Source organism: Crotalus tigris, unplaced genomic scaffold, assembly GCF_016545835.1.
Source record: "Crotalus tigris isolate CLP2741 ecotype Arizona unplaced genomic scaffold, ASM1654583v1 scf7180000017685.4511686, whole genome shotgun sequence".
In the NCBI taxonomy this organism is placed as follows: Eukaryota; Metazoa; Chordata; class Lepidosauria; order Squamata; family Viperidae; genus Crotalus; species Crotalus tigris.
In genome coordinates this window covers 3794902-3808013 of record NW_024096565.1, presented here as the reverse complement: position 1 = coordinate 3808013, position 13112 = coordinate 3794902, and the positions used below count along the sequence as shown (strand labels likewise).

At 36.3% G+C, this 13112-nt stretch overlaps 1 protein-coding gene across 3 annotated transcripts in view; it reads left to right on the top strand.

Annotated features, from left to right (window-relative positions):
• PCCA (propionyl-CoA carboxylase subunit alpha) overlaps positions 1-13112 on the top strand; it is a 243730-nt gene that overhangs the window by 41497 nt on the left and 189121 nt on the right. The gene's annotated exons all lie outside the window — the stretch shown is intronic.

Genomic DNA, 13112 nt, shown 5'->3' with positions numbered 1-13112 from the left:
TATATATTCAATTATTTATTACAAAGTAAAATCCTCCTTTCTTTCCATTTTGATTAGAAGGAGGATAATAGGTACCAGATTATAGCTAAGAGCCAAAAAATGTGTGCTACTTTTGTATTCACTGGCTATTTGATGGTCTGCTAAGAACTACAATTGAAATAAAAAATAGGTAATTCTCATGAAACAGTGGAAAAAATTTCTACTAACATGAATATCTGCAGACAATGTATGTGCTAGAGTGCTATTGTATGGAAATTTTCGAAGTAAAAATATAACAATAAAAGCAAAATAAAAGTGAATGTTACTGTTTCTGTTTCCTGAAGATATGTATATAATTAAAATCATATGAAACTAAATCATTACATAATTCAGAAACAGATTGTAATATTTATCAAATAAGTTCCGTTAATTAACAACTTGTTCTTTTTTGTGTGGAAGATATTGGCTAAGATTTAAATCTTGATTTAATTGTCAACAAGAAAATAAACAGTTTAATTATGTTAGGACATGATTTAATCGATTTTCCAGATTTGTAGTACATGCATTCCCTAAAACAAACAATTCGCTAATATGTTTTTATAACAAAGTATATTTTTGCAGTTAACTAGATCTTTATGAAAGGCAGTTATATTGCCTTTGAATATAACCCCAAGTCAATAGTTCTTCAGTTTATTTTTGTGATGCTTAACTTTGGAATGTCCAGAAGCAGTTGCAACAGCATACAGCATCTAGGCTACCAACCGATGCACTATACTGGGATCATGTTATGTACACTGGATGAGGAAAGTAACTCAGGGCCTTTTATAAAGTAAATATTCAGAATGATGCAGTAGTTCCTCCTTTATTTTTAGGAAATTAATTCACTCACACTTTTTGTGAGTGAATTTTTGTGAGCCGTGGTGGCGCAGTGGTTAGAATGCTATATTGCAGGCTAATTCTACTGAGTGCCAATAGTTTGATTCTCACTGGCTCAAGGTTGACTCAGTCTTCCATCCTTCTGAGGTCTGTAAAATGAGGACCCAGATTGTTGGGAGCAATATGCTGACTCTGTAATCTGCTTAGAGAGGGCTGTAAACCACTATGAAGCAGTATATGTCTAAGTGCTTTTGCTATTGCTATTTTGGACTGAGTGATAATTTAGATTAGAGCAGGGGTCCCCAGCAACTGGTCCACACAAACAAACAAAGCTCCATCCGTGGGATGCAGGCAGCACACAAAACCATGCACCCTCCGGTCCACGGAAAAACCTCTCTCCACGGAACCGGTCCCTGGTGCCCAAAAGATTGGGGATCTCTGGATTAGAGTGTACAACTTCTAGCACAGTGAGGGTTTTAATAGGCTTTCTGTAGATGTTGAGAATTGCTCTCAAAAAATAGACATCAGGGTTTTTAGGGGTAAAATGAGTTGTCTCAATGATCTTCAAGATTTGTCATTCATTATGTCCATTAAACTCCCCAAAATATACAAAGAACAAAGCCCCTAAAGTGTTGGTGGGAGGAAGGGAGAGCAACAAAAAAGATCCTTCCTTTGCACTCTCTTTGTTATTATCTTCATTCATGTTAGCGGTAAAATTAATTTGGCTTAGTCAGTATTTATCTATTGGTTCACCAAAATTATGTTTATGTTTTGTAAATATTTTAATGCTTCTTTATTTCTGCTATGTGACATGGCCTGCCATGGTAAGAGGCAGATTAGGGGTTAAATTGCTTTTGTCTTCAGAGCAGGAGAGAACATATTTTTTTTTGCTTGTTTCTGAATGCTAAGAGTAGTCTGTAAGCCCACCTTGAGACTTTTTGAATGCAGAGATCATGGCTGAAAAATTTAGCATAATTTCTAGACTCTTTTGTTCTTTATTTTCTCCTTTTTAAAATATTTTGCCAAGTAAAAGAAATCTGTAGCATGTGAAAGCTTGGTTGGTTCTAATAATGATATTATCCAATTAGGCATTTTGAATGGTTTTTCATGTAATAATAGTGTTATTATTGCTTTTTAAATATATACTTAAAAATTTGCATTTAAACCGCTTTATATTATTTTGCAGTTTCTTTTTTTAAGCTGCAGTTTTGTGGAATAGTAGGGCAACTAAAAACAACAATTTGTATTTGTTTTTAACTATCTTGCATAATTTAGTAGCTTGGTGAGTATCTTTTACTTTTACTGCTATCTTATAGCAACATTCTATTTATTGATTTGCTGTACCACTTTTTATGAAATATTGCAAAGAATCTACAGAATTAAAGTATAAATATTAATATATACATATTCATAAGAAAAAGGAGTGAATGCAGAGTTCATCTAATATTCATATATGAGACATGTAAAGAGACAGGTCTTTAATGGGTGTGTAAAGCAGGGGTGGGGCAAGTTTTAGGTGTTAAGGGCCATACCTCAATCTCCTAAAGCAGGGGTGTCAAACTGCCAGCCCGCGGGCCAGATGCGTCATTCCAAAACCGCGCCCACCCCATTGCTGGCAATGGAAAAAATGTTGCAATACATCGTGACATGTCACATGATGTTGCGAGTTTGACTCCCCTGACCTAAAGAATTGTGGGAAGCAATCCAGTGATGTTGCAATGTACTGGAAGAAGTGTGGCTGAATTTTTTTTTTTTAGTCTCCTATAAGCAAATTACTTACTTTAAGGCACAAGAAAATTGTGAAAAAAGGTAAAATTGGGCTACTAAAAATTGCACATTTGCTTTCAGATTTCAGTAGTGCAGTCTTGGATACTAGGGAGCTATGAATAGGATTGTGGGCTTCATATAGCAGGCACATCAGAAATATCAATGCGAATATCCCAGGTATGTGTTCTATCACAGAGAGGATCACAGTGAGTATTCATAACTCTGCAGTTCTTAGCTCTATATAAAGTCTCATGGTGATCTTAGTGATCCAAGACATCTGTAATGGTGAGGCTATCAGTTATAACTATCAAATAGTTATTATAGCTGTAATAGATTTTTTAAGATTCCAAATTAGTTTTTATTTAAAAATATTAAAATATAAAAGAGAAATAAGTATTCAAGAAGTCAATGCAAAAGATCCTTTAGCTAGTGTGTAGAACTATGTAAAGTACAATTTTTGTGTTGAAAACTGAACATGGTTCAATCTTTAAAGTAGGGTCAAATATTTTTAGGATTTTTTTTTTTTTTTTGGTGATAGAAGACTTGTAGAAATCTAACTAGTGGGAAGATCCTGGGATAAAATATGTATGTGTTTCTAGGTCATCTTTAGTAATGCAAGTCTATGGATTACTATTGCTATGTTTAAGTAGAACTAGAAAGTGAAATTGATCCTATTTCCTGATAGTTTCCTATGAATTCAGTTAAAATATGAAAATATATAATGATGGAAAATTGGAACAACCCATCTCACAGGATTGTTTTTGTGGGAAAAATAGGAGGAGGAAGGAGTATTATGTATGTTTACGTTTTGACTTACTTAAGAAGCATCATAACAGCATCTAGTACAGCAGGGGTCCTCAACCCTTGGTCCACGGTCTGCTGCCCATTGGGAACTGAGCCGTGCAAGCGGTGGGCAAGTATTTGAAGGTCCATTTGTGTAGGTGCAGGATTAGGTTGTGCACGTGAAACCAGTCCCTCCCCACCTGCCACCACTGCTGCTAGTTCACAGAGCTGGAAAGATTGGGGATAGCTGTAGTACAGATTAGGATTTGCTCAGTTCCACAGGATCTAGTTAATATTTTATAGATCATTCTATAACTAACTGATATCTTAAAGATTTGTTTGGCACAGTTGCTGAATGACCTGACTCTAGATATATTTCATTTATATCCTTAACCTCTTATATTGTATGTCCCTATTCTTTTCTGTACTGCAATATTTGTTTCATTTTCCAAGCCTTTCTATCATCCAAATCTATTATTCGTTGCTACATGCATTTATTTTTTCCTGTTCTATGCTCTTATTTTTCCATCAAATGTTTCTCTGTTCCCCTAAAATTTGTCTTCCCTGATATTTGTTCTGCCTCTTTTTTCAGTATCCTGGGAGGAGTTTTGTCATTTTCCATCCAAAGTTTTGTGATGGTGTTTTAATTTCCTACTTTTTCTGTCTTTTTCCTTTAGCTAGGTTAAAGGAAAGTGGGAGAGAATTCAGATGGTAGAAAAATTACTTACTCATTGGATTCATAAGAAGACAATTGAAGCATATGCTCTGCTTGGGCCACATTTTGTAAGCTTTTGCAAACATCTAGCCATACTTTTCAAAAATGAGATATTGTGTATCTGGGTATTAATGTCTGGTCATCTAATGGCTACTTTGGTTGGAGGGAAGGTCTTCCCATACTCTGATTTTTTTGTGTTTTTTTTGGTTCTCCCCCCCCCATGTTTTTGGTTTTTTTCTTGGAGTGACAGAGAAAGTAGAAAATATTTCATTGGTATAGGTAGTCCTTGAGTTATGACCACAATTGAGCCCCAAATTTATGTTGTAAAATGAAACATTTGTTAAGTGAATTTGCCCCATTTTATGACCTTTCTTGCCATAGTTGTTAAGTGAATCATTAAAAACATGGTTGTTAAGTGAACCTGAATTTCCATTGACTTTGCCTGTCAGAAGGTCATAAAAGCTGATCTCATGACCCCAGGATTCTGCAACCGTCATAAATGTGAACCAGTTGCCAAGCACAGAATTTTGATCATGTGACCATGGGGATGCTGAAATGGTTGTAAGTTTGAAAAAATGGACACAAGTCACTTTTTTCAGTGCCATTGTAACTTTGGTCACTAAAGTTGACTTGTAAGTCAAGGACTACCTGAATATGTATTTATAACTATTTTAATAATTGTCCTTAAAATGTCCAAAGTAGGATAAAAAATTTAAAAGTCCAATACAATAAGATAGCTGAAAGCTGAGAAGCCATATAACATCCATAAAGCATCCATAAAACAATTAGGAGGATTGAAATTAAACATAAAAATAACATTCTATTTCGGCTGAAAGGCCCGCAAAGTAGATGCTAGACAAATTTTTCTAGGCAAGTGTTCAGAATCAGGGGTTGTTACAAATTGTGTCATAATCTGCTGGTAACTTACCTGCTTAGATAGTAGAGGCATCATTGTAGAGATATTGTGCACATTGATAAAAGTAAATGGCTTAGGGCCCTAGTGGGGGAACAGCATACTGGAGGTGGTTGATCAAGTAACAGTTGATCCCATCTCCCCCACTCTGCTCCTGCCATCCCCATGTGTCTTTAGGTTTTAATGTTAATTTTAATTATTTATGTTAAGCCGCCCAGAGTTACCCTATGGTAAGATGGGTGGCCAATAAATTGAATGAATGAATGAATGAATGAATGAATGAATGAATGAATGAATGAATGATTCCTCGGATACACTGATTATACATTATGAAGGGCTTCAGTGATCAAAACCCAGCATTTTGATTTGCAACAGTTAGGAAATAATTCAGTCGGGAAAGCATAGGTATAATATAACTATAATGCCAAGGCCCAGTTGGTAACCTTAGAATTGCATACTGTATAGTTTCAGAGGCATAGTGCATAAAATGCATTATTGTAATCTGCAGTTTACTAGAGCAGAAGCAAGCTAGGTACTCATGAAGGTGCACTTTGTGTCCCATCCTTTTCTCACGCTGAGCTTCAGGTACCCACATGTTTTTATAAGACAGGAGGGTGTAGAGTGTTTTCAGCCCATAAAATACCTAATATCCTTTTTAAAACATTCAGAGTCCTATTTAAATTTGCACACCTTTTAGTTCATCGTCTTTAGTACTTAATAAGATATTCAATAGAGACAGTTCTGCATACTTGCACCAAGCAGCAGTTTTCTTTTAGGGGATATTAAAAGATAATGGAAATCTGTACACATGCAGAAACTTGAGGTGGCTTCTAAATGCCTAATACTTGAATGTCCAAGGGGCTTATACATAATAATCTGCTGCATACGTTTGCTTTTTTAATTTGAAGAGTTCTCCCTAGTGATATTTGGGAATTGGGAAAGAAAATGCATACATTATTGTACCAAATGACCATGCTGTGCTTCTTATGTATGTTAAAAGGCTAGCGCACCTCACACCATGATAATAATTAGGCTTGGAAGTAGTGCTATGTATGTCCATGTTTGTAATGCGAAGCAGCAATAAGTGCACAGCATTCAGTGGCAAAGTAGCATTGGGGGCACTTAGAAAAATTAGGAAGAACCCCATTAATTCATCCATTGCTTTTATATTTATGAGTTGCATCCTGAATTTAAAATTATTAATGCATAAATTTATGTCAAGAAGCAATAATATGCTAATATATCCATTTTTGCCTTTGGTAGATTGGCTGCCCCTGATGATGGATTGTATTTAAAATAGTTTACTAGGTGTAACTAAATCTTGTTGCATTGCTGCCCTTATTGGAAATACTGTGTTCTTGGAATTTACATTGAGTATGTAAATATAAATAAGATATATTGGCATAGTAAAATAATCACAGTGAAAAAAGAGGAACAGCTTTCCAGCTTTGGTCTTGCCTGTGTATTCTGAACTGTGTTCTTTGCTCAGACTTTGAAACATGGAAAATATTTACCTTAACTCAGTATTAGCCCCTCCTCCCACCGAATAAGAACACATTACTTGTTAACAAAACAAGGATTTATTTATGAAATTTACTCCCTCATCAAATGAAAGTCTAATTCTAGTAGGAGTTTTCTGGTAGTTTACTAAGCTTCTCTCCGTTCTTAAATGTAGAATGAGTTGATCCATTAAATTGGCTTCCAAGCAGTAACTTGTCATTTTAATGTAACATGTAATCTTTATTTGAATAACCATTTTATTATATTAAAAACTGACCCTCCTTTTTATTGAAGAAAAGGAGGTGTGAAGTTGGATGCTTTGAACTTTCATAGAAAGTATTTTTTATTCTGAAACAAATGGTTTTCCCACTACACTGTCCCAGGGCTGGCATTAGCTGGCAATTTCCCTAAATATAAAACAATGAAACAAAAGCATTTGTTCATGTTGTTGTGAAGCTATTATGTTCTATGTAGCTGCCAAATTTGGCAATTTTGCAATCATTATTTCCCCCTGGCTCATTTCCTAACAATCTGGTGGTTTTCAGGATTTGGATTGTTAAGATTGGTGACAGTATTCTTGGCCGGATTTTTAGTAATGCAGCCAGGATTCATTTTATTCTTGGATATTCATTTGTATGTCATAAAGTGACAAGTAGCACTATATGTTAATAGAATTTTTCATTTCTCTATAAATTAAGAAAACCAAACTTCTTTTATTTATGGTTTTATGACTTATTTTTTTAAAGAATTATTTCTTACTTCAGTGCAGAAGCATGGAAATATTTCCATGTGTACCTTCATTAATTCCCTGTTTTGTGTATAACTTATCAAACTGAAGTGTAACTTGGAGTATAGCTGGCACAAGCATATATGTAAATGATTTTAAATTATATGACTATTTTTCTTAACCAAGACAGATATATTTTTATAATTGAATCTAATTGTTTTTGACCCTGAGCCCAATTTTACAACCCACCTGCAATTTCCATTCAGACCTCTGATACAGAGAAGTGATGAGCAGGAAGAAGGAAGAGGTTGACCCATTTATGCAACATGGATTTAGTCCCATTCATGATTGGTTGGAGGCCTTCTCAGAAGAAGCAATAGACCCTAATTCTACTTTAAATCTTGGTCAGCACAGGCTTCTATCTTGTGAAGTGTAATAAGAAACTAGAAGTTCCATTCTGATACCAAAGTGTTACATTTATCTTATGGTTTTGCTAGCTTAAAACTTATTTTTATAATATAGGAAATATATTGCCTATTTTTTAAAAAAGGTGACTGGAGGATGAATATTCCCAAATATTGGAATCTTATACATAAATATACAATATTGGAAACTAATTTATAGAATTAAATGCCTAAGATAAAGTTAAAAGCTAAATTATTACATAGAAAGTAAATTTACATAATCAGAGCATAATGATTTCCAGCTGAAACTGTAACCATCTTAATATCCAAAAATGCTTATATACAAATCACATCTATAGGTCTAAAGTTTGAAGAACTTAAATACTTCAGTCCCCCCATTTAATTTATGTCTTTTTGGTGTCTTTTATAAAGTACATTTAAATTTGAAGACTCAGATTAAAATACTATGTTCAAAAATCTTTAAATTGTCTTTGTCCTGTTTCCTTTGAGGAGGAAGGTAAGTACACAATAACTTCAGACAAGATAATTATATAGCCAACAAAAGAAGAGGACATATTTTATTCAGTGGGTTGTCTTTAGGATTTGATAATGCAGCCAACTGCTATTTTATCTGCAAATGCAATTTTGCACATACTTATTTGGAAATAAGCTTGATTGAACCTAGTGCAGCTTACTTGTGAGCAGAGATATGTTGTTACAGAATTGGGGATTATAGAGACATTGCTTTATAGTTGTTCCAGTCCTTCAAAAGCGTGCCATTCCAGTTGGTGCTTTTGGGGCAAGAGAGGGTTGACTTATTGATTGACTGATAGATTTATATCCCACTTTTATTGTGTGTAACTCTAGACAACTTACTTAATGCTCCTGATTTTTTTTTTCTTCCTGTAACAACAACCTAAGAGATGGATAGAGCCCTTGGGCAGATCTGTGATGGGGGCCCTAGAGACTCCATCTTATTTAACATTTATGTGAAGCTGCTCGGGAAAGTAATTTGTTGATTTGAGTTAGATATCAATATGCTGATAGTACCAGTTTTACTCTTTTTCATCACGCCAAGCAGGAGGTGTCAGCCCTATCAGGTAGACAGGCCGGGAAACAAAATGCAAAAAGATTACTAGAACACTGCTTTTATTTTTGCAAGGACAATAACAGAATCTTGAAAGATGCCTCAGGATCTTCTAATCATCAAAGAATTTATTCTCCCCCCTCTTACCACAAAGAAAATCAAGGTTTGATTTTCTTTGTGATTCCTCCTCTCCTTTTAGAACTAAGCAGATGTTTATGATATTTATGTAACCAACCTTGCTTTTCTCCTCCATGACTTTGGCCAGACTCTTCTACAGGAGATATGGCAGAAGTCTTTACCCAGTGGCTAGAGGCAATGGCTGGTGGAATATCTATATGGACAGAACATACAGATTCAATCTCAGCAAAGCAGATTCACTGTTGTGTCCATGAACATTACATAAATTGCTCTGGGTAGGATTGTACTTCCTCCAAAGAAACAGATGCACAACCTGGAGGTTCTGCCAGGACCGGATACATCATAGCAAAACTGCGCCTACCCCATTGCCAGCACTGGCAAAAAAATTGTGATACGTCGCGACACGTCACATGATGTTGAGAGTTTGATACCCCTGTGCTAGAAGAACAATGAAGACTGTGGCCAGAAGAGTGTTAGGCCTGCTCTAATTTGTCTGCTAGTTGCATTGTTTCATGGATCAAGTAATGTCGAACAACAATGATCTATGCTCTTGTCATCTCTCAGACTATTGTATTTTAGTTTATGTCAGGCTGCCCTAGATAAGCCAAAATCTATAGCTGGCATAGAATTCAAGGGTGTGCATTAGTTAGAATGTGTGTATATAGGTTCAGCAGGATAATGCCTATTTGACAGAGGCTGCGTTGGTTCCTGGTAGGGTTCAAACTAATGGTGATTTTTTATCAAGCCTCTTATGGCTTGTGTCCTTGTTTCTGGATTACATATCCATTCTATAGCCAAAACAGAAGGTGGCCAAAACCCACTCCTTATGAGATCAAGAGAGTTGGGGCATCCCCCTTGGTCCACAACAGCTTGGTGCCTTCAATCAACTTTGCTCTCCTTTTACCCTTCATAAATGGTGAAAACAGACCTTTTCTATACAGAGAGGAAGACTTTTAATTGGGGGACAGCAACTAATGTTTTTCTACTTTTTGTTTGTTATGTTGTGTTTTAATGTTATAATACCGTGTTTCCCCAAAAGTAAGACCTACCCTGAAAGTAAGCCCTAGCTTGATTTTTGGGGATAGGCCTAATATAAGCCCTACTCTTAAAATAGGAAGCCACACAGCGCTTCGGGCCATTTCCACTGCTTGTGGCAGCCACCGGCCCAAAATACTGCGCAGTCTCCTGCTGCAAGCAGTGGCAACAGCCTGAAGCACTGTGCAGCCTCCTACCACGAGTAGCGGAAACGGTATGAAGCACCATGCGGCCTCCTGCCACAAGCAGTGGAAATGGCCCAAAGCACTGTGCGGCTTCTTGCTGCAAATAGCGGCAAAGGCATGAAGCATCATGCAGCCTCCTACTGCGAGCAGCAGCCACAAGTGGCGGCAAAGGGCTGCTGAAGAAGTCAAGCAGCAGCATGACAGGTGTCTGGGCATGGGGGGCCTGACTGCGGCGGTCCTAAGGTAAGACATCCTTTGAAAATAAGACCTAGTGCCTCTTTTGGAGGGGAAAAATATAAGACTGGGTCTTATTTTTGGGGAAACACAGTATTATAATCCACCTAGAGCAGTGGTGGCGAACCTATGGCACGGGTGCCAGAGGTGGCACTCAGAGCCCTCTCTTTGGGCACACACACCGTCTCCCCAGCCCCGCCTCCTCCCACAGCCCCCTCTTTACAGCAGCCCTCCCGGAGGAGAGTCACCCCTGGGCACAGCCCACACGAAGCAGCACAGCCAAAGACATGGTAGCTGGGCAGTGGGGACAAGACTCCACCCTTGCGCCCCGTTGCATGCAGATGATGCGGGGCACGGGCGGAGGGAGTGGCCACCATGATACTGCTGGGCTGCCTGGGTGATCTGTGGCGGGCTGTGGAAGTGGTGGTTGGCCCATTGGGCAGGGTGGAGCGGGGACGGGGGCAGTTTTTGGGCACTCGGTCTCTAAAAGGTTCACCATCACTGACCTAGAGTCTGATGAGCAGTCATTATATATATTACTGGAATAAATAAAAAGCTGCTGTGTGGAATTTCTTGATATAGGCTGAATTGTATTTTTCAGCACACATAGGGTTAAACGAAAAGGTTATAGTAATCTAGTATGCAGTTTCCCTTTTTACTGCATTCATTAGCAGTGGCAAGTCCAAGCTGCAGTCTATGTCAGTAATTTACATTTCATTGCTAAGTGACAGTTCTTGTTCAAGGGCTTTTTCTAAGGCTGTTGAACATACTTGTATTAAGAATAAACAGAGTAGAAGAATTGAAAGCCAAATACCCTGCCAGGCTTTTCAATAGGTCCTGAAGCTTCAAATAGATCATTGATTAGTGTTGCATGGAGCATTATGAGAATAAAAAGATAAGGCCTATAAAATTATGGCAGGTGGGATATCCTATTTTAAATCTCCTTTTGTTATTACTTTTACAGCCATCCTCCTTAACTTTCCTAATCATTCTCTTACTGTAGAACTCCAGCTTATTGAAGACAAAGCAAGACAACAGAGCAATGTCTACTAGGCAGCTTCTCTCTACTACCTCCCTCCCTGCCTTTAAGTAAAGTTTGTTATCTCTAAACTTTAAAGTTTAGAGATCCTGCAGGATTTTTGCTCTGGGTTTTGATTCTTCAATTTGGCCTTGTGGTAGCATGTTTTATTTGATGGCATATATATCATGTAGAAGACAAATGGCATGAACTGGAAGAATATAGTGTTGACAGGGTATGATATTTTTTAATTGATCTGAACAACGCAGAAGTTTCTTTGTTTTTTTTCTTAGATATACATATGTTGTTTTTATTTTTTTAAATAAGCCACCAAGAGTCATTTTGGAATTAAGCAACTTTGAAATTGAAGTAGTGAATAAAAATAAAGTACTGAATTAGCACAAAATTAATAATCTTTATAAATATTATTTTTTTAATGTGGCTTTGTCTTTCTTTTTCAAATGTTTGCATAAGCTAGATATGTTTCCATGATACAGGAGATACCTATAGAGATACCATTGCCTTTTGTCTGAAAATATCAAATTAACTATCTTTTATTGACAACATACATCAATATTGAAATAATAAATGAAGCATAGTAGTATTATTACTGCTGCATTAGAAAATCATTGAACAGCCTGAAATATCTTTTTTTTAGTATATTATTAAAAAACACAAGTAATGCATTATATTATTTGAAATAACTTTGTTAGAAATTTCAATCCTTTCAGGTTTTACAGAATTGATGCATGGATTGACTTGGGTCCCGTTGCGATTTGTGTCAGTGCCTTGTCTTCATTTTGCATTTCCAAAGAAGAATAAGAAAATACAGCATTTTACCTGCTTTATGTTGTCTTTTAATATACTAACATAATTTTATCAGAAAGTTCATCACTTTTTATTAAAATTGAACAGAGTAACCCTACAAAAGTGAACCAGAGCTTTCACTACTCTGTTTAGACCTGTGGATCTGCATTAGAACTGATGCAGTCCTGTTGTCTCTTGGCTCACCAAGAGATCCTTGTCAGGCACGAAAGATCAGGTCACACAACTGACCTCTTCTGTTGAATTGTCTGAATTAGGGAGGCTATTATTTTTTCACATGTTGGACAATGGTGACTTTGAAATAAATTTTGTATCTTTCATCATCTCATTTCAATTACTTTAAAATCTGACTATGATAATATACTATTTCCTTGTATATAAAGGGAATTGGCTTCAGACTTTGAACAATGGTACCCCATGAGTTGTTCCTTTATTTAAATCCTCCTTTAATTTTGGTATCATCTGATATATTGTATTAATTAATATTCACTATACAGGTTAATTTCTCAAAATTACACATATTAAACTCTTTTGAGTTTTTATTTAATGTCTAAAAATTATAATGTAGAAGTACTGTAAAACTATCAACATCCAGCTTGAGAATCCAAATAAATCACCAGGATCATTTCACTCCAAAATTCTTATTCTTTATTAAATACACAGCATAGTAGCGTCGAAGCAAAATTCACTCTGAGGTTTCCAGAGATTCCCAGACACAAGATCAAAGAATTAAACAATAGTCTCTTCGCCCATTGGATTGATATGGTGAAGGGGGTGCCCATTATCTATAAATATTTATTGAATGCAAAAGTATGTCATTGTGACAGTTTATATCATATGTATGATGTTGTGCAAATACTGCCAATGACTTCATTTACTTCAGTTTAAGCAATTTGAATGGCAATTCTACATATACTACACAAATT